Here is a 19377-nt window from a genome sequence, read left to right on the forward strand (position 1 = left end):
AAATGAAAGGTGTGCTCAAAGCCTGCTCAAGGAAATGCAGCCGTCTTAACGCAGGCAGGAGGGACTAGTGAAGATAGGACATGTTGGTCAATGTGAGCAAGTTGGGCCGAAGGCACTGTTTCCACGTTCTATGACTCTATGACTCCCACAAATTGCTGGGGACATCTGGCCCGTGACTGCTCAAGGTAAAGAAGGAGCATTCTGGATGGTGTTGAGAAGCTCGAACCCATGCATCAATGTAACTGCAGGGGGAGCACATCACGGCACTGCATCTGCCCATCCTGACAGCCAACTCCTGACGCATCTGTGGCAGTCGGTGGTTTTCAAATTGGCTTTGTCAGTCACCTCCGAGCCAACGGAACCGGTGCGGGAACAGGTTGTTCCCGATCCCGAGGGACTGGAGCAGTAGTGAGGTCTTGGGCAGGATGCAAAGCTTCCATACAACCTCAGAAATATCATGAGGAGCAGGCATGAGGGAGAATCAGGAGCAGGAGCAATCCACCTGTTATCTGAAGGTCAGCAATCGAGTTAGTACAGTCCTCCGCACTGGGGGTGTGAGCCGAGATTGTACACAGTAAGGCTGGAGTCCTTTGACTGATATAAAGCTTAATTATTCAGTGGGCCTGCTTTAAATAAAGCTGTGATGCCCAAATGTTTAAATCTATGGGGCATATTAAGCAAATAAGATTTGATGGATTTTGACATTTTCTTTTCCTTCCTTTGTCGTGTAATGCATCAAATGACTTTGTGTAGTTTGCAGACTGAGGATTAGTTTTAGAAGATTGTCAATTGTGGAAGGATCATGAAACATATATTTATAGAATTGATAAATCATGTTCAGTGGAATTGGGAAGATTGGCTTCTTGCACTGAATCACTTATCGTCACGTGAATCAAGTACATTCTAAAGAGAGAGTTTAGTTTAGTTTAGTTTAGAGATACAGTGCGGAAACAGGCCCTTCAGCCTACTGAATCCGCGCAGACCAGTGATCCCCGCACATCAACACTACTCTCTCTGCACACTAGGGACAATTTCACATTATACCAAGCCAATTAACCTGCTAACCTGTACGTCTTTAGAGTGTGGGAGAAAACCGAAGATCTCGGAGAAAACCCACGCGGATCACAGGGAGAACGTAGAAACTCCGTACGGACAGTACCCATCGTCAGGATCGAACTTGTGTCTCTGGCGCTGTAAGGCAACGACTCTACCGCTGCACCACCATGTCACCCCGAGAGGTGTCACTCCCCATTCTGGATGGAGGAGGTATTTGTCAAGCATTGTGCTGCTACGGCTGGTCTTTGCCTCGTAGCAGGATGTTGTCCATGCAACGAATGCAGTCAAGGGTGTTAGTGCAGCCATCTGCTGCACCCTTGACTGGTCTGAGAGCACCCCGCAATTGTGAGTGAAACCCATCAACTAACGTTACCACTCAGATCACAACCTTCGACACAATCTAACGGTGATTGCACTCCTTGACTGGTGATCTGATAAAGATCATAACCCTCAACTAGCAATATGTTGGTTTTAGTTTAGAGGTACAGTGTGGAAACAGACACTTTGGCCCACTGAGTCCACACCAACCATCGATCATCCCGTACACTAGTTCTATCTTGCACCCTAGGGACAATTTACAGAGGCCAATTAACCTACAAACTTGCAGGTCTTTGCAATGTGGGAGGAAACCAGAACAACGCAAAAGATCCATGCAACACAGTGAGAACGTGCAAACTCTGTACAGGCAGCACCCGTAATCAGGATTGAATCCTGGTCTCCAGCACTGTAAGGCAGCTACTCTACTGTTGTGACATGTCCTGATCGCCATTGGTGATCACTCGTGGACTAGCGAGCCGATTGTGATCACACCCCTCGATAGTAATTCAATAGGGAATTGCTCCCCTCAACGAGGGATCTGATAGTGTTCACACGACAACTAATAATTCCATAGTGATCTCCCCCCCTTAATTGGGGACCCGCTAATGATTTCACCATTCAATTGGTGTTTGATATTCATCATTACTGGGGCTGCACAGTGGCACAGCCGGTAGAGCTGCTGCTTCACAACGCCAGGGACCCAGGTTTGATCCTGACCTCGGTTGCTGTCAGCGTGGAGTTTGCACGTTCTCCCCGTGACCGCGTGGTTTCCTCCCACATCCCATAGGCATGCAGGGTTTTAGGTTAATTTACCTCTGTAAAATGCCCGATTGTTTAGGGAATAGATGAGAAAGTGGGATAACATAGAACTAGTGTGAACAAGTGATCAGTGGGCTGCTGAGCCTTCTTGCTATATCTCCAAATGTAAATGAAGAAAATGTAATGTTCCCCTAATCTAACATTCACAACCATGTTAGCAATTGCACCCTTCAGTTAGCGATCAGTTTGTGATCTCACCTGTCCACTTGTTATCTACCTCTCAACTAGAAATCTGTGGGTGACATTGCTGGTCAATATGGGATGGTGTTGATGGTCTGGACAAGGTTGTGATGAGTGGGAGATGGCTAGTTTGGACTGGACTGGATTTATTATTGTTACTGTACCGAGATACAGTGGGAAGCATTGTTTGCATGCTAGCCAGTCAACTCGTACTGTAGCAGAGTACAATCGAGCCACACACATGTACAACAGGTAGTGCGTAAATTTTTTTCCCAGAGTGCAGAAAAAAATGTCACAGCTTACAACGTAACAGTTATTTAAGTTTATTATTATCATATGTACTGAGGTACTATGAAAAGCTTTGAAAATGCTATCCAAATGGATCAGATATACCATACATAGATAAATCAGTCCAAACCGAAGTACAATAGATAGAACAAAGGGGAAGATACAGAGTGCAGAATATAGTTCTCAGCATTATAGCACTTCATTTCCTCAATGGGTAGAAGGGAATCGAACAGTAGCTTAGCTTATGGAAAGACTCTTCAGAAGCCTAATCTTCTTCTTGCGTAGAGTTGTAAGTTGTAAGACAACTTGTTCTGTTTCATCTTCTGTTTGTGCACGCCAGGTTAATTGCATTGGTCGAAACAGGGTGGACCACGTGAAGGTTGCAATCTCCCACCCCAGAAGCCTAATAAACAGGGGAAGAGGCTGTTTTAGAGTCTGTGCTTTCAAGCTTTTGTGCCTTCTGCCAAACGGGAGCAATGACAAGAGAGTGAATAATTGCAGTGGAACATGTCTTTGATTATATTAGCTGCTTTTCCAAGGCAGCGTCAAGTGTGGATGGAGTTAATAGTGGGAAATCTGGTCTGTGTGAGGCAGACTCCACCCTCTGAGGCAGAGTCAGACAAGCCCACTGGAAATTATAAATATATTTGGAAAAAGCAGCATGAAGCAACATTTCATCATCGTTCCTGCATCTAACCAGCTTAAGGCAGCTGAAACGCTGAGCTTGTGGGAGAGACTCCAAAATATGCGCTGCTAAGATGCAGCATCATCCAATCTCGTTAACTATTGATTATGTTGTTCAGTTTGCAGTCAGAAAACAATATTGGCTGCATGCTGTGTGTTCCCTCTAATCCTCAACACTTAAAAGCACTATCTCTCCCTGTAATTCAGTTTTCTTCAGCATAAGGTGAATAGAGTAAATTAGATGCTGAAAGAAGGAGCTAAATCTTTATTTCTCTCCAAGTGAAATAAAAAGGAAAGGCAAGAAGAGATATTACAATTAAAGGGCAACTTACTTACTATAGGTAGAGATCCATAATTATGTTGCTCTGGACCAAGTTCAATTTCAGTACAATTACACCATTAATAGGGTTCTTAGGGCATGAACCAGAACCCCTAGCTCTCTCAGGTTGTACATATCCATGGAGCAAATAAGACAGCCACTTAGTGCCGATTGTATTGATTTTAAGACACAGCATTTTAAACATGCCAATCGGACCACCGAGTCAGTGCCAACCATAGATCACCCTGTTCATAATAGTTACACTTTCGCATCTATTCCCTACACGCCAGGGGCAATTTACGGAGGCCAGCTAACCTACAAACCCACACACATCCATGGAGCATGGGAGGAAACCAGAGGATCCAGAGGATGAACAGGACGAACGTGTAAACACTACACAGACAGCACCCAAAGTCAGCATCGAACTCTGGTCTCTGGCATTCTGGTACTGTTAAACACTGTGCTCTTGGGGAAATCAACTGAACCACATGACAACCTGCTCGTCACCTCTATTTGCTGGAATTTCACACCTTGGAAGGTGAATTAAACAATGCTTTTCACAAATATGTAAACATTACCATTCTTTTGCCACAAGTGCAGGAAGGTGTCAATGCACAGGCAGACAAATGTCAAATGGAATAGAATCCAGGCAAGTAATCTATAGACCAGTTTGAAATATGGACTTTAGTTTAGTTTAGTTTATTGTCACGTCTACTGAGGTACTGAGGTACAGTGAAAAGTTTTTGGCGCATGCTAGCCAGTCAACAGAAAAACAATACAAGATTACAAGCGAGCCATTTGCAGTGCCTAGATACTTGATAATGGAATAACGTTTAGTGCACGGTAAAGCCAACAAAGTCTGGTCAAGGATAGTCACTAGTGGGGTAGACAGTGGTTCAGCACTGCTGGAATTTAGCTGGAGTTTAATCCAAGAGTCCAAGAATCAAGAGTGTTTTATTGTCATATGTACCAAAACGGAACAATGAAATTCTTACTTGCTGCAGCACAAGTAGATATGTAAACATATTGCTCTGTAAACACCATAATAGACAACAAAAAGTTCAGTATATATAGACTGATGGTAACCAGGAAGTAGTTGCTCCTGATCATGGACGTTACAGTTTTCAGGCTCCTAAACCTTCTCCCCGATGGCAGAAGCGTGGCCCGGGTGGTGTGGGTCTCTGATGAGGCTGGCTGCCTTTTGGGGCAGCGACTTCTGTAGATGCCTTTGATGGTGGGGAAGTCAGTACCTGTGATGGACTGAGCAACGTGAAGCATTGCACTTCATGGGTATCGAGACAGATATGAGGCATTGCACTTTAGGAGGTCAAATGTAAGAGGAAAGTATACAAGAAATGGCAGGACCATAAAGACCTTTGAACAACAAAGGGATCTTCGGATGCAAGTCAAAATGTGTAAGAAGTAACTATGGATGCTGGTTTAAACCAAAGATAGACACAAAAAGCTGGAGTAACTCAACAGGTCAGGCAGCATCTCTGGAGAAAAGGAATAGATAACGTTTTGGGTCGAGACCCTTCTTTGGATGCAAGTCCATAGCTTCCTAAAAGTAGGAATGCAATTGGACAGGGTAGTATTGAAAAAGCTACTTTCTTAACTACTAAACCAGGTTCGCTTCTTAATAAACAGACACCACACAAACTGTTTGGTAGACCAGTTCAAAACTTAACTTAACATCGGCCGATGGAAGGGAGGGAGAACTCCAGTCAAGTGACCAATGTAGACACTTAACTGTGCTCAGCCACCTTCCCTGTACAACAGAATTACATTGCCTTAAATAGGGTTTTTTTGTCCCCTTAGCACATTTCACAGACATTAGTCATGGTCAGAGGTAAGGAAAAGGTTTCCACAGAATGCATCACATCAAAGGCCTTTTGTTTACATGTTACAAGATAACATTGGCCATTTGGTTTACGACATTTTATCTTCACAGAGATCATCCTAGCTCTTTCGCTGCTTCCTCGCTGTCATTTGGTCCTTCATAAACATAGGCCATTAGGTTTATGGCATCTTACTTCAAAGATGTGACTAGCTGTTTCTTTCTCTGTCACTTCCTCACTTGGGAGACAATGTTATAGGATTTATTATCTCACACACCCGCAACCTGAGGCAAGCCTAATTTGAGACTAAATATAAGCTGTAAGATAGCCCAGAAGCCAATTTAATATCTTCTTATATTTTAACTAAAATTCAGCTTCATCATTCCATCCTTTTATCAAAATTTTGATAACTACAGTCCTTGCTGAGTACCTACGAAAGACCATAAGCATCTCATCAGACAAATTAATAGTGCACTAGTAACACAATCAATTCATAGTGGACAATCGTTCCACAAGTCCCTCCAAACATTTTAAATGGCCACCAACCTCCCCCGAACGTGACACTAAGATACTACCATAGGACAGGAAAAGGATCATAAAAATTGCTCAGCCTTTATTCGGCTTCGCTTGGAATTCCCCGTGTGCTGGTGTAACTGGTTCATGCTTCTTTTGTGTGGCACTGCATTTGCAACATAACAATGCCCTGTCACAAATCTACTGTTTCCTAAAAATACACCAGTGCCTTGGTTGTGGCAAAAACAGGTAGATTTAACTGGCCTTTGCAGATCTCTTACTGTCTGTAGTCAGGTTATCTTTGCTGTGCTTGTCATGTTTGACTTCAATCTTGTTTAAAAGGAGGTGTGTACCATCCTTTAAATGTGAGTTAGTCCGCAAGCTTGCCATTCTGAAGAAAGTTCAGTCCATGTGGGCTGGGCCATCCCAGAATAAAGGGAGCATCAATAGCCCATCGTCCTTGTTTCCACAAACTGTTCACAGTCAATCAAATGCATCCAGCGACGATGATCTTCAATCTTTACAGCAGTTCATGTTGTTAGCAACACTTGGTTGTTCTTTTCAATACAGTCTCAATTTTTTCTTGTCCCAGCACCATCATCGTATAGCTTTTATGGCCTTGGTCACTGGTTTCCAGCAAAAACTCCTCCAACCTGGGAATGTAGGTCTGGCAAGACATGGGTTAATTGCCGTCCATACATAATTAGTTAATTGCCCAGGGCTTGTAGGTGGCTTCCCCCCACTCTCCAGGGGGTGGACGCAGCAGCTTTTCCTGCATCAATAAAAAGTTGTAAATCTTGTTCACCAGCTGAGTTTCTCCAGCACTTTTGTCTTCCTTTGATCCTCCAGTATTTCCAGTTCCTTCCTAACACTTCCCTGTGAACTTATTCTTTAATCCGATTATATCCGAAGAGGCTCTCCCCACCTAAATATTCAATTCTCCAAATATGTTCTCTTCCCCAATCTACTTTATCTTCTCACCTTTCATCCCTCATTGTGAGTTCCCTCAAACCCCTTTTTGTAAGTCATAAGAAAATTTTTCATCTACCTTCATTTCCCTCAAACAGCACATGCTTCAAAATCTTTTTGTTTGCTTGAAAACAGTATTCTTGCTTCATTTGCATTTTAAAAGACAACCTCTGTTATCATATCAAAACAATCTTTCCCAAAATAACTCACTCAGAATCAGTAATCAATAATACATTTTCTTTTTCTCTGTAATTTTGACATTTCCAATCTCATTTAACACTTTAATCGGGAAGAGTCTTTTTTTTTTTAACTTGGTTCAAAAGATTTATAATCAACCAACATTTTATCATTCGAGTATAGCTCCGCCCCCCCCATTCATGCCTGTTTCTTAACGGAGCACACCATAAACTGTCCATTTGCATTTTAAAGGACAAACTTCTTAAAGCGACACACAACTTTGCTCATTGCTTTGAATTTCACACATTCCACATACAAAAAACATTGCTTAACAATCAGTACATATACAAAAACATTGTTTTACCAGCAGTATTTAATTTCATCTTCAAAGACGTCTCTTTGTAATTTACTTTCCCTTTTTCTGACAAGACTTCTGTTTACCAAAATCCTGGTTACCTAACCCTAATTGGACATTGATCCAGATCATGATTAGTCAGACTCCCCTTGACTTTTCAGTCTCCCTAGCTCTTTCCTCATTTCTCCATCAAATTTCCCTTCATCCCCAATTTTTTTATAACATAGTTGCCTGTCAGAAAAAGGATTTACCTCCGGGGTAATTTTGTTTTGCAATCCCCATTGACTCTTTCCACCATCCCAGATGCCTGTGGGTGGTGTACACAGTGAAATTGCTGTCGGATATTAAAATGTGCACATTTTTCCTTATTAGTAGTGGTTGGTAGAGCTTCAATCCACCTGCTAAATAAATCTAAAATCACTAAGCAATATTTATAACAATGGGCCCTTGGCATTTCAATAAAAATCAATCTGTATGCATTCAAACGGTCGTGATGGCATTGGCGTCACCCCTGAGGGTATCTTAAAATGGTTTGCCTGGGTTACTTCGTTGGCAAATTTTACATTCAGAGGCCTGCCACCACGTTTCCTTTGTTATCCTATCATTCCCTCCTTACCAGCATGGGTAAGACGGGTAAAAATGTATCGAATACACCAACTTGTCCAAGCGGGGTGTGCTGAATCAATGGCACAGCCCTCTTGTTTCCATAGTTATTATTATATATGAGAGGCGTCCCTCTGTAATGTACATACCTCCTTCATGTTTGGCAGGACCGTTCTATTTGCTAGCATCTGTTTAGCTGCTGTCACTACGCATTTGGATGTACAGGCTGCACTGTTTGGATACACTATCGGCAAATTCATTACCTTTTGCTATAGGGTCCCCAGCACCAGTGTGTGCAGTACATTTAATAATGACCAGCTGATCTGGTAGCATCAATGCCGTAAGCAAATTACGCACAGAAAGGCATTCCCGTGCTCCCAATCCTGGGGAGCTTTGTAAGGTCAGAACTTCAAGGTATAGGGATGTTACTGACAGAACTGTCACAGGTAAAGATGCCATTGCTACTGGTAGGACATAGGGAGGTGGACATCTCCCAAGATTATCTAACTCCTCATCTTCATTACCAAATAGGGTCGTCATGCCAGACATGACGTCTCCTCCAGAGGATTTACCAGTACTGGGTTTATTTTTTTACTAACCATCTCCTGTTTCTCACCTCCTGTCTGTCTTTTAATTATTTCCTCTTGTTCCTCTGCCCACTGGCATTCTAGTTGCAATACGTTCCATCCTTTCCGAGTGCTATCCTTGTTTCTTAACTCTATCCCCTTCTGACATGCAGTATCCATCCAACGTCGAACTCTATACTCTCCTCGTGCTTCTTTGCTTCTGCTTCCCATGTTTTAATTCCTTTCTTCCATTTCTTTCCTGCCTTCCTTTTCCATATAAATGTCTCTACATTCCATGTGCCCCCTACTGGCCAGGCTTCATCCCCTAACCGTTTGGTCAACTTGTAACTTAACATTCTAAATTTCTTATTATACCTAGGATTCAAATAACACATATGTTGGACTGTTATCCAGAGCATTCCCCATAGATAGATAGAGAGAAAACAGACTTCTTAATACCGATTCGTTCCAAATATATCAACCAGGCCGACTCGCTACTCGAGACCCTAGTTTCTCAATTTGGCTGACTTTTTAAACTTAATATACAACGCCACATTTCTCAATCCGACAACTCTTCAGATGTCTCAATAAGCCAGACGCATACCTCAACCCCCCATTCAACCCGACAAATCACGGATGTCTCAATGAGGCCGATGAGCCCTTAGTAGAGATAGATAAAAAACAGAAAACAAAGAGAGATAGAAAGAGAAACCGCTCAAGTCCTTCTTAAAAATATACACAAGCCCTTCTTAAAAATACATGCACAATTCTGTCTTAAAAATACATACACAATCCCTTCTTAAAAAAAATATATAAAGCCCAACTGGTCTTACCTTTGTCTGTTTCTAAGAACCTCGGCAGGGAACCAATTCAATGTCTGATGAAGGATCACAGATGTTCCCGGGAGTTTCTAGGGAGTCGGTCTTACAAGGGGGCCGATAGAGCTCAGTAATCTCCGTTCCAATCCCGGCAACCTCTGCAACCTCTTGCACAGTCAGCCGTTGATGTGGTCCCAGCGAGGCCTGCCTAACTACGCCAATGAAAAAGCTACTTTCTTAACTACTAAACCAGGTTCGCTTCTTAATAAACAGACACCACACAAACTGTTTGGTAGACCAGTTCAAAACTTTACTTAACATCGGCCGATGGAAGGGAGGGAGAACTCCAGTCAAGTGACCAATGTAGACACTTAACTGTGCTCAGCCACCTTCCCTGTACAACAGAATTACATTGCCTTAAATAGGGTTTTTTTGTCCCCTTAGCACATTTCACAGACATTAGTCATGGTCAGAGGTACAGGAAAAGGTTTCCACAGAATGCATCACATCAAAGGCCTTTTGTTTACATGTTACAAGATAACATTGGCCATTTGGTTTACGACATTTTATCTTCACAGAGATCACCCTAGCTCTTTCGCTGCTTCCTCGCTGTCATTTGGTCCCTCATAAACATTGGCCATTTGGTTTATGGCATCTTACTTCAAAGATGTGACTAGCTGTTTCTTTCTCTGTCACTTCCTCACTTGGGAGACAATGTTATAGGATTTATTATCTCACACACCCGCAACCTGAGGCAAGCCTAATTTGAGACTAAATATAAGCTGTAAGATAGCCCAGAAGCCAATTTAATATCTTCTTATATTTTAACTAAAATTCAGCTTCATCAGTATAGAAGGCATGCTTCCTTTCAATGTTCAGGATGTTGAGTATAAAATTCAGGAAGTCATGTTGCAGCTGTATAAAACTTTGTTCTACCTGTTGTGGAATATTGTGTGCAGTTCTTGGTTGCCACATCACAGGAAGGACGTGGAGGATTTGGAGATGGTGTACGAGAGATACTGCCTGGATTAGAATGTATTAGCTATAAGGAATGGATGGAAACATTTGAATTGTTTTCTCTGGAGCAATGTGAACTGATAATTCAGAGTCTTTCCTCCAGGGTGGAAAGTCAAATTCCAGAGGGCCGAAGTTTACGTTGAGAGGGGAAAGATTGAGAGAAGATTTACAAGGCAATTTTCTTTAAGCACAGAGTGATGGGCGCTGGATACGGACTGTTTGGGGAGGTGGTGGAAGCAGGTATGATAACAACATGTAAGAGACCCGTGGACAGTCACATGAACAGGCAGATAATGGATGAATATAGGCATGTGCAGTTTGAATGGGCATAGTGGTTAGCACAGATGTGGGCTGAAGGGCCTGTACTGTTGTTTTAACGACTTTATGTATTTTGGGTGGGCAAGGAAATGAAAGCACAATAAACTGGAGGGTCTGGAGGAGCAGAACGATCAATGAGGGGCTCCTTTAGGATCGCTGGAGGTAAAAGTACAGATGTTTACAGTAATCAAAGCAGCAAATGAAACATTGTTCTTGGCCGTTGACTGCAAGAACAAAGATAGAGGAGTAAAATGGTGTTTAGGCAGATGATCAACCATCATCACATCGAAAAACAGAGCAAATCATGGAGGGATAAGACGCAGTCAAAAATACACAGAGGACTTGACGGGTTTGGATTGAAGGAAAGATCAGCAATACCAAAGCCGAGTGCTAAGGTTAGATTCTAATCAAGATGTATACAATTATGAGAGGCCGAGATAGGTCTATTAGCTTGGTGCGTCCAAAGCTACCGGGCTACAGATTAGGGCTGAGAAATGGGATTTGTACGAGTAGCTTTTTCTCAGAGACACAATTAAAATGAACAAAGTGCTAGAGTAACTCAGCAGGTCAGGCAGCATCTCTGGAGAACATGGACAGGTGATGTTTCACGTCGGGACTGAAGGAGGGTGTCTGACATCTGAGTTTCTCCAGCTCTTTGTGTCCTTTTTTTTGTAAACCAGCATCTGCAGTTCCTGGTTTCCACAACTAAAGTGTGCTCTTCATGTAAATGTATGCCATTATTTGATTCCTTTTGTTCTGATTTGCCTCCTGTTAGGTTTCTGAAGCCAACTGGTGCACTCCGTCAATTTGTTCTCAGTTTGCATCATCCTGTGAACTTTCAGTAGGTACTTAGACCCAAGCTGGAAAAACAGCTTTAAGAGTCAAGAACAGAATTTAACTGGAGATAACACAGCAAGCAGCTGTTCAGCCAATGCAGCCAACCTTTGTTAAATAAATGCTCTGTCTTTCCTCTTGGCAGACAATGTAAATGTTTGTCGTCTCTTGTATCCTGGCTAATAATTCATCTCAGGCAGTTCCTTCAGGTGGTTCACTCTCATTCCAGTTTGATGATTTTTGTGGGGATTGATCAGAGCAATATACCGGTGACCATTCAAAAATGGAGAAAGAGCATTCAAGATGGTGTTGGGAATCTCAAATACACACGTTGGCACCACACACAAGTCCAGTATAAATAGCAGAAGGAACTCCACACCCTACCAAACGAGCTACCCGATTGTCCCTTCGAACAGCTCCTGCCCTATCCGTGGCAACGTCTGCAGATCCCATCTTAGAGAGGGGCAATGTTCTCAGAGGTTCATGCTATCCACAGACCACCACTAGAGGGTGCTGTGATGCTGCTGTTACAATCTGGGCAAGTCCAGCTTTGATGATTTACCCAGAAGAAAGACACAAAATGCTGGAATAACTCAACGGGTCTGCAGCATGTCTGGATAGAAGGAATGGGTGACGTTTCGGGTCGAGACCCTTCTTCAGACTGAGAGTCAGGGGAGAGGAAGACACATAGATATGGAAGGGTAAGGTGTAAAAACAAGACATCAAAGATTTCATCAAACGAGTCATCATTTTCACACCTTACCCTTCCATATCTCCGTATCTCCCTCTCTAATTTATCTGTGTTGTAAGATGTGGTGATGTTCTAAAGGCTCACATAGTCATAGAGTGATACAGTCTGGAAACAGACCCTACGGCCCAACTTGCTTACACTGGTCAACATGTCCCATCTACAATAACTCGACCTGACTGCATATCCTTCCAAACCGGTCCTATCCATCCATGCATCTGTCTAAATGCTTCTTAAACATTGCGATAGTACCTGCCTCATCTATCTCCTCCGGCAGCTTGTTCCATACAACTACGTTTAAGAAGGAACTGAAGATGCTGGAAAATCGAAGGTAGGCAAAAGTGCTGGAGTAACTTGAGGGGTTGAATGTTCCTCCCGTGAAATGTGGGAGATCAGGGGAAGGTCATATTTCCTCAGCGACTATATTTGCAGGAAGTGTGCCCAACTGCAGCTCCTCTGGGTCACTTGGACTCTGAGGAGAAGCAGGAGGCAGAAAGTGTTATAGACAGGAGCGTCAGAGAGGTGATCACGCCAAAGGTTCAGCCGAATAGGTGACCACCAAGAGAGCAAGCAAGTTGTGCAGGGGTCCCCTGTGATTAATCCCCTCTCTCGTTGGATACCAATGGGTGAGGAGAGTGTCCTCTCGGAGGAAGCAACAGCAACAGACATATGAGTGCCACCATGAATGGCTACGTCATTAGGCAGGTAATGTCAACGTCTAGGTGGATAGTAGTGATAGGCGATTGTACAGTCAGTAATAGAAACAAGGAACTGCAGATGTTGGCTAATATAAAAGGCCACCAAGCGCTGGATTAACTCAGCATGTAAGGCAGCTTCCCTAGAATCAAGGGATATGAGGAAAACTCAGGACAGGGTACTGATTCTGGATGATCAGCCATGATCAGCTGGCTCAAAGGGCCGAATGGCCTACTCCTGTAACTACTTTCTATGTTTCCGTGTTTCTAGAGCATGGATGAATGTTTCGGGTTGACATGCTTCTTTGAAGAAGAAGGGTCTCCTATCCATATTCTCCAGAGATGCTGCCTGGCCTGCTGAGTCTGTCCCACTACACGACCTAATTCACGACCTTTTTTACTCGTGGCCATTTTTCATCATGTTGAAAAAATGCCCCGACCTACTTGATGCCACGAGTACCTACGACTAGCACCATGACCTGCCTAGACTTACCTATGACCTCATGACGACCATGCTGCGAGTATGAGTCAAGGGCAAACTCGGCAGAGGTTGTGAATTAGGTCGTGAAAGTGGGACAGGCACAAAGTTACGGCATCACTTTGTGTTGTTCTGCATATAGTCAATGGCGTTGCCTGCCGTTTCTGTGCCACAAGTCAGACCGTAGAATGTTTTGTTACTTCCCTGGTGCCATGGTCAAAGATGTGTACATTTCTGAGTAGGAAGGATGGACAGCCAGAGGGCATTGTCTGTACTGGGACTAATGACATAGGCAGGAAGAGAGCTGAGGTCTTGTATAGAGGATTTAGGAAGTTAGGTGGAAAATTAAAAAGCAGGGCTTCTTGGATTATAATTTTAGGATTACTTGGTATGCCGTGCTAGTGAAGCTATAAATAGGGAGTTAATACAGTTGGATGCATGCCTAAAGAGTGTGGGGGGGGGGGGGGGGGGGGGGGGGGCATCTGATACCTGGATCATTGGGATTTCTTCCATACAGGTAAACCTGTGTAAGAAGTGCAGGTTGCATCTAAACTGGAGTGGTAACAATATCTTTGCAGGAAGATTTCCAAGTGTAACCTCACTCGAGGAAGGAGAAACTACAAAACTACAAAATGGGGACCTGAAAGGATGCGGGGTGGGAGGTAAGTATAGAACAGGTGGCTGTTGGAATCTGAGGACCGACGGAAATAAGAACAAGATTACTTCCCATTTGATAGTGTGGCAAAGATAATTAAATCTCAAATTAGCTACGAGGATGCAGAATGCATGAATCACTGAGCATTTATATGCATATTCAGCTACCAATGGGAAAGCAAATACCTGTAGTGCATTGACCATTACTGTAATAGACATTGTTCACAAAAGTTTGGGAAATTTGCTACAATTACCCCGCGCCCTTGTGTGACGTGTCCTTGGGGCATAGGTGGGGAAATGGGGAGAGTAGTTCTTAGCGAAATTTTGTGGGCAGATAGGATTACTTTGTAAATCGCCATAGCCTTGATAGGCTGAATTTTCTACCTCTATGTAAGGCAAACACTGTGGGCGGCATGGTGGCGCATTGGTAGAGTTGCTGCCTTACAGCGCCAGAGACCCGGTTTGATCCTGATTATGGAGCTGTCTGTACGGAGTTTGTACGTTCTCCCCATAACCTGCGTGGGTTTTCTACAGGTGCTCCGATTTCTTCCCATACTCCAAAGACGCACAGGTTAATTGGCTTCAGTAAAATTGTAAATTGTACCTAGTGTGTGTATGTGTGTAGGATGGTGTCAGCTTGCGGGGATCGCTGGTCGGCGCAAGCTCAGTGGGCTGAAGGGTCTGTTTCTCTAAACTAAACTACACTAAACAAATTAAATTGTTTAACACCATACTCTCTGTGCAATGGGTTGGGCTTTTAAATACCATGTAGAGATAAAAGCCCTTTTAGGGGCAGAACAACCTCACTGCAGGTCTCTGAGAAAGGCAGATTAATGAAGTTCTGAGAAATGCTTTAGGTTTAAGCCAGCCTGCGCCACTGATGGGGATGAAAAATTACATGTATAGCCACTTGCTGAATATCAACCTGCTTCTACCTTTGACTCACGAGAAATGACAACAAAATAAGTAGTTGGCAACTGCAATCTTTTACCCTGAATGTCCCTGGCTCTATCAGTGCCTCTGAGTAAAGTAGAATAGATATCAGCTTACAGTGTAAGTCAGAGGGCAGTTTAAAAATTATGGTTATAGATGTCTTAAACTTGCATTATGATACTCAGTGCAGCCTGATGAATGCAGAGCTCAGTCGCAGGAGCAATTGAATGAGTATTGATTTTGCTCGTGAGAGATGGGTGCGCCAAAGCTACTAACCATTCGCCACTGGTGCTCGAAACATCTCATATAAATCCTGGTGCACGGACTGTGAAAACGCTGAAAATAGGACTGGCCTGGACTCCCCTGGCAATCGCAGATTGATCTCCCAGGCAAGGCAACAAATAAATCCTGGGAGAAATCATCTGGCCTGGAAATTATGGTGTGTCTGTAGGCGCAACAAATAAAAAAATGCGATGTGTAGGAAGGAACTGCAGATGCTAGTTTAAACCAAAGATAGGCACAAAAGGCTGGAGTAACTCAGCGGGTCAGGCAGCATCTCTGGAGCAAAGGAATAGGTGACATTTCGGGTGGAGACCCTTCTTCAAATGTGATGTTTGCGATTGAGCAACGACGGGGGGCATGGAGTCATGGAGTCATGCAGCATGGCAACAGGCCCTTCGGCCCGACTTCCCCATGCCGACCAAGATGCCCCATCTATACTAGTCCCAACTTCCCACGTTTGGCCTATATCCCCTGAAAACATTCCTATCCATGCGCATGTCCAAATGTCTTTCAAATGTTGTAATGATATTTGGGGCTTTGTGAAGGGAGTGGGTGAGTGAAAGATCAGCGATAAGATGTTTGGGGCAGCAACCAGAGGTTCAGGGCAGGTGAGATTGTAACAAATGCCTTGCTAAGGTCCATTTAGACCCATCAGCTCATCACACAAACCCTCCCAGTTGCCATCACATGCAGCTGAATCACCTAAGGCAAAGGCTGCTTCCCTTTAATTCCATGCTGACTGCCACATTTTTCTAAATATTGGTTAATACTGACTCAGAATGTCTTCCAATAACATGTTCTCCACTGCAGGACAGTAATTAATCAAGCTATCTTGCATCCCTTTTTAAGCAATAGTACACTGTCAGCAGTCCTTCAATCTGGTGCCAGGGAGGATTAAAAATGATGGTCAGAATCTTCACTATTTCCTCCCTTGTTCATGTGAAGGATACAATTTCTTCATATACGGTACACTATCTACTATGAAGAGATGTTCAATCTGTTAATATACTCTCATTCATTTTGCTCATCCTACTAAAGATTTTTCAAACTTTAACCCAGTGTTTAAGGATCTTACTTATCCCGGGGGTTGGTGAATCTGTGGAATTCTTTGCCACAGAAGGCTGTGGAGGCCAAGTCAGTGAATATTTTTAAGGCAGAGATAGATAGATTCTTGATTAGTATTGTCCGAGGTTACGAGGGAGGCAGGAGAATATGGTTCAGAGGGAGAGATAGATCAGCCATAATTGAATGGCAGAGTAGACTTGATGGGCCGAATGGCCTAACTCTGCTCCTATCACTTATGACCACCCCATTTGCAGATTATTTAAGAAGTTTCTAATCTACCCTTAATTACCATTGTGCTTTTTGTGTATTTTTTAAAGATCTTCAGTTTTTTCTTTTTATTTACACCCATTAATTTTCTACATTCCGCGCCCAGTTGGCTCGAGGTTTGGAAGTCTTGTTCTTTACTTTTCCGAGAACATAGTTGCCTTGGCCATCCACTCAGTGCACGTCAATTGCTACTCTGAACAACAGCTGCCCTTGTCGTGACTATATCTCAAATAAAAAAGAATAACAATGGCTTACTAAGACCACCGTTGTCCATTCCCCATGTATGAGTCTTACTCCCCTTATAAGAGGAGATTGAAATGGTTGAAAATGGTAAATTGAAATGAATCGGTAGTTCATTACTAAGTAAACTTCCACGGGGCGGCACGGTGGCGCAGCGGTAGAGTTGCTGTCTTACAGCACCTGCAGCGTCGGTGACCCGGGTTCGATCCCGACTACGGGTGCTGTCTGTACGGAGTTTGTATGTTCTCCCCGTGACTGCGTGGATTTTCTCCGAGATCTTTGGTTTCTTCACACACTCCAAAGACGTACAGGTTTGTAGGTTAATTGACTTGGTATAGTTGTAAATAGTCCCTAGTATGTGTAGGATGGTGTTAGTGTGCGGGGATCGCTAGTCGGTGTGGACTCGGTGGGCCGAATGGCCTGTTTCCAGGCTGTATCTCTAAACTAAATTAAACTAAACTAAACTGTACGCTGTGAATCAGCTCTACTCCATTTTCTAAGTTAAAAATATAGTAAACATTCGTTACTATGGACAACAGATTTTGGTTATCGTGTCAAGACGTCCCCACAGTAATCAGATACCACTTCGGCTCACAAACACACAATTGCAGACTGAGCTGTATGTAATGCCCCTGTCCCACTTAGGAAACCTGAACGGAAACCTCTGGAGACTTTGTGCCCCACCCAAGGTTTCTGTGCGGTTCCCGGAGGGTTTTGTCAGTCTCCCTACCTGCTTCCACTACCTGCAACCTCCGGCAACCACCTGCAACCTCCAGGAACTGCAAGGTCTGCATGTTCCTGATGGAATGAAGGGCAAGGCCAGAAGGAGTAAGGATCTCTGGATGTTGGGAGACAGTGAGGCTCTGGTTAAGGAAAAAGGGGGAGACATGTCAAGTACAAGTAGCTGCGATCAAATGACTCTCTGAAGGAATATAGGGATGCAGGAATATACTTAAGAATGAAATTAGGACGGTTAAAAGGGAACGTGATATAGCTTTGGCTGGGAAGATTATTGAAAATCCAAATTGTTTGTGTAAGTATATTAATGGAAAAATAGTAACTAGAGAGATTATAAGGCCCATCAAAGTGGACATACCTGCATGGAACATCAGGAAATGGGCGAGATACTCAATTAATGTTTTCTCCTCTGTATCTAGAGCGGAGAAAGGCATGAAGACGAGGAAACTAGGGAAAGTTAATGGAGATGCCTTGAGGACAGTCTGCATTACAACAGAGGAGGTGCTTGATGATCTAAAATGTGTGAAGGTAGATAAATCTCAGTGGCCTGATCAGCTTTATCTAAGAATACTGTGGAAAGCTGGGGAAGAAATTGTGGGAGTGTGGCTGAGATGTGTGCATGATGGTGAGCCATGGATCAGGTTCCAGACGTTTGAATGGTAACTAATGTTGAGCTGTTGTTTAAAATGGGCTGTAAAGAAAAACCTGAGAGCTATACGCCAGTGAGCCTAACATCTATGGTAGGCAATGGTGCGACGACTGATCCAGGATGTGGAGGAATCTGCCTACAGACAGGAGGTGACACAGCAGGCGTCCTGGTGCCATCGCAACAACCTGGAGCTCAATGCTCTTAAGACACTGGAATTGTAGCTCTCCCCCTCCCCTCCCCCCAACACTCACCATCAACACCACAGTCACATCCGTGGTCATTTAAATTCATCAGAACCATCATCTCCGGGACCTTAAATGGGAGGCTACCATCGACTACACAGTCAAAAAGACCCAACAGAGGATGTACAAATTGTTGCTAGTGTATAGGACAGTGCTTGGGTACGGGGATAGCTGGTCACTGCAGACTCGGTGGGCTGAAGGGCCTGTTTCCGCGCTGTATCTCTAAACTAAACTAAATATGGATTTCAATAAGGCCTTTGATAAAGTTTCAAGGTAGGTTACTATAGCAGGATAGATCAAGTAGGATGCAGGGAGAGCTAGCTAACTGGATACATAATGGGATACATTTTACATAAATAATGGCAGGAAGTAGAAAGTGATGATGGAAGGATGTATTTTGAACTGGAGGCCTGTGACAAAATGGTGTGCCTTGGGGGTCTATGCTGGGCCCATTATTGATCATCTATAATAATGACTTGGATGAGAACGTGCAAGGTATGTTTCATACATTTGCAGATGACACTTACAATAGGTGGTATCATAGACAGTGAAGAAGGTTATCAAGAATCGCAGTGGGATCTTGATCAGCTGCTAGTTTCTTTAGTCAGAGGTTGGTGAATCTGTGGAATTAATTGCCACAGATGGCTTTGGAGGCAATGTCACAGGATATTTTTAAGTCGGAGATTGACAGATTTTTGATAAGTAAGGGTGCCA

This window comes from Amblyraja radiata, chromosome 9, assembly GCF_010909765.2.
Source record: "Amblyraja radiata isolate CabotCenter1 chromosome 9, sAmbRad1.1.pri, whole genome shotgun sequence".
Lineage (NCBI taxonomy): Eukaryota > Metazoa > Chordata > Chondrichthyes > Rajiformes > Rajidae > Amblyraja > Amblyraja radiata.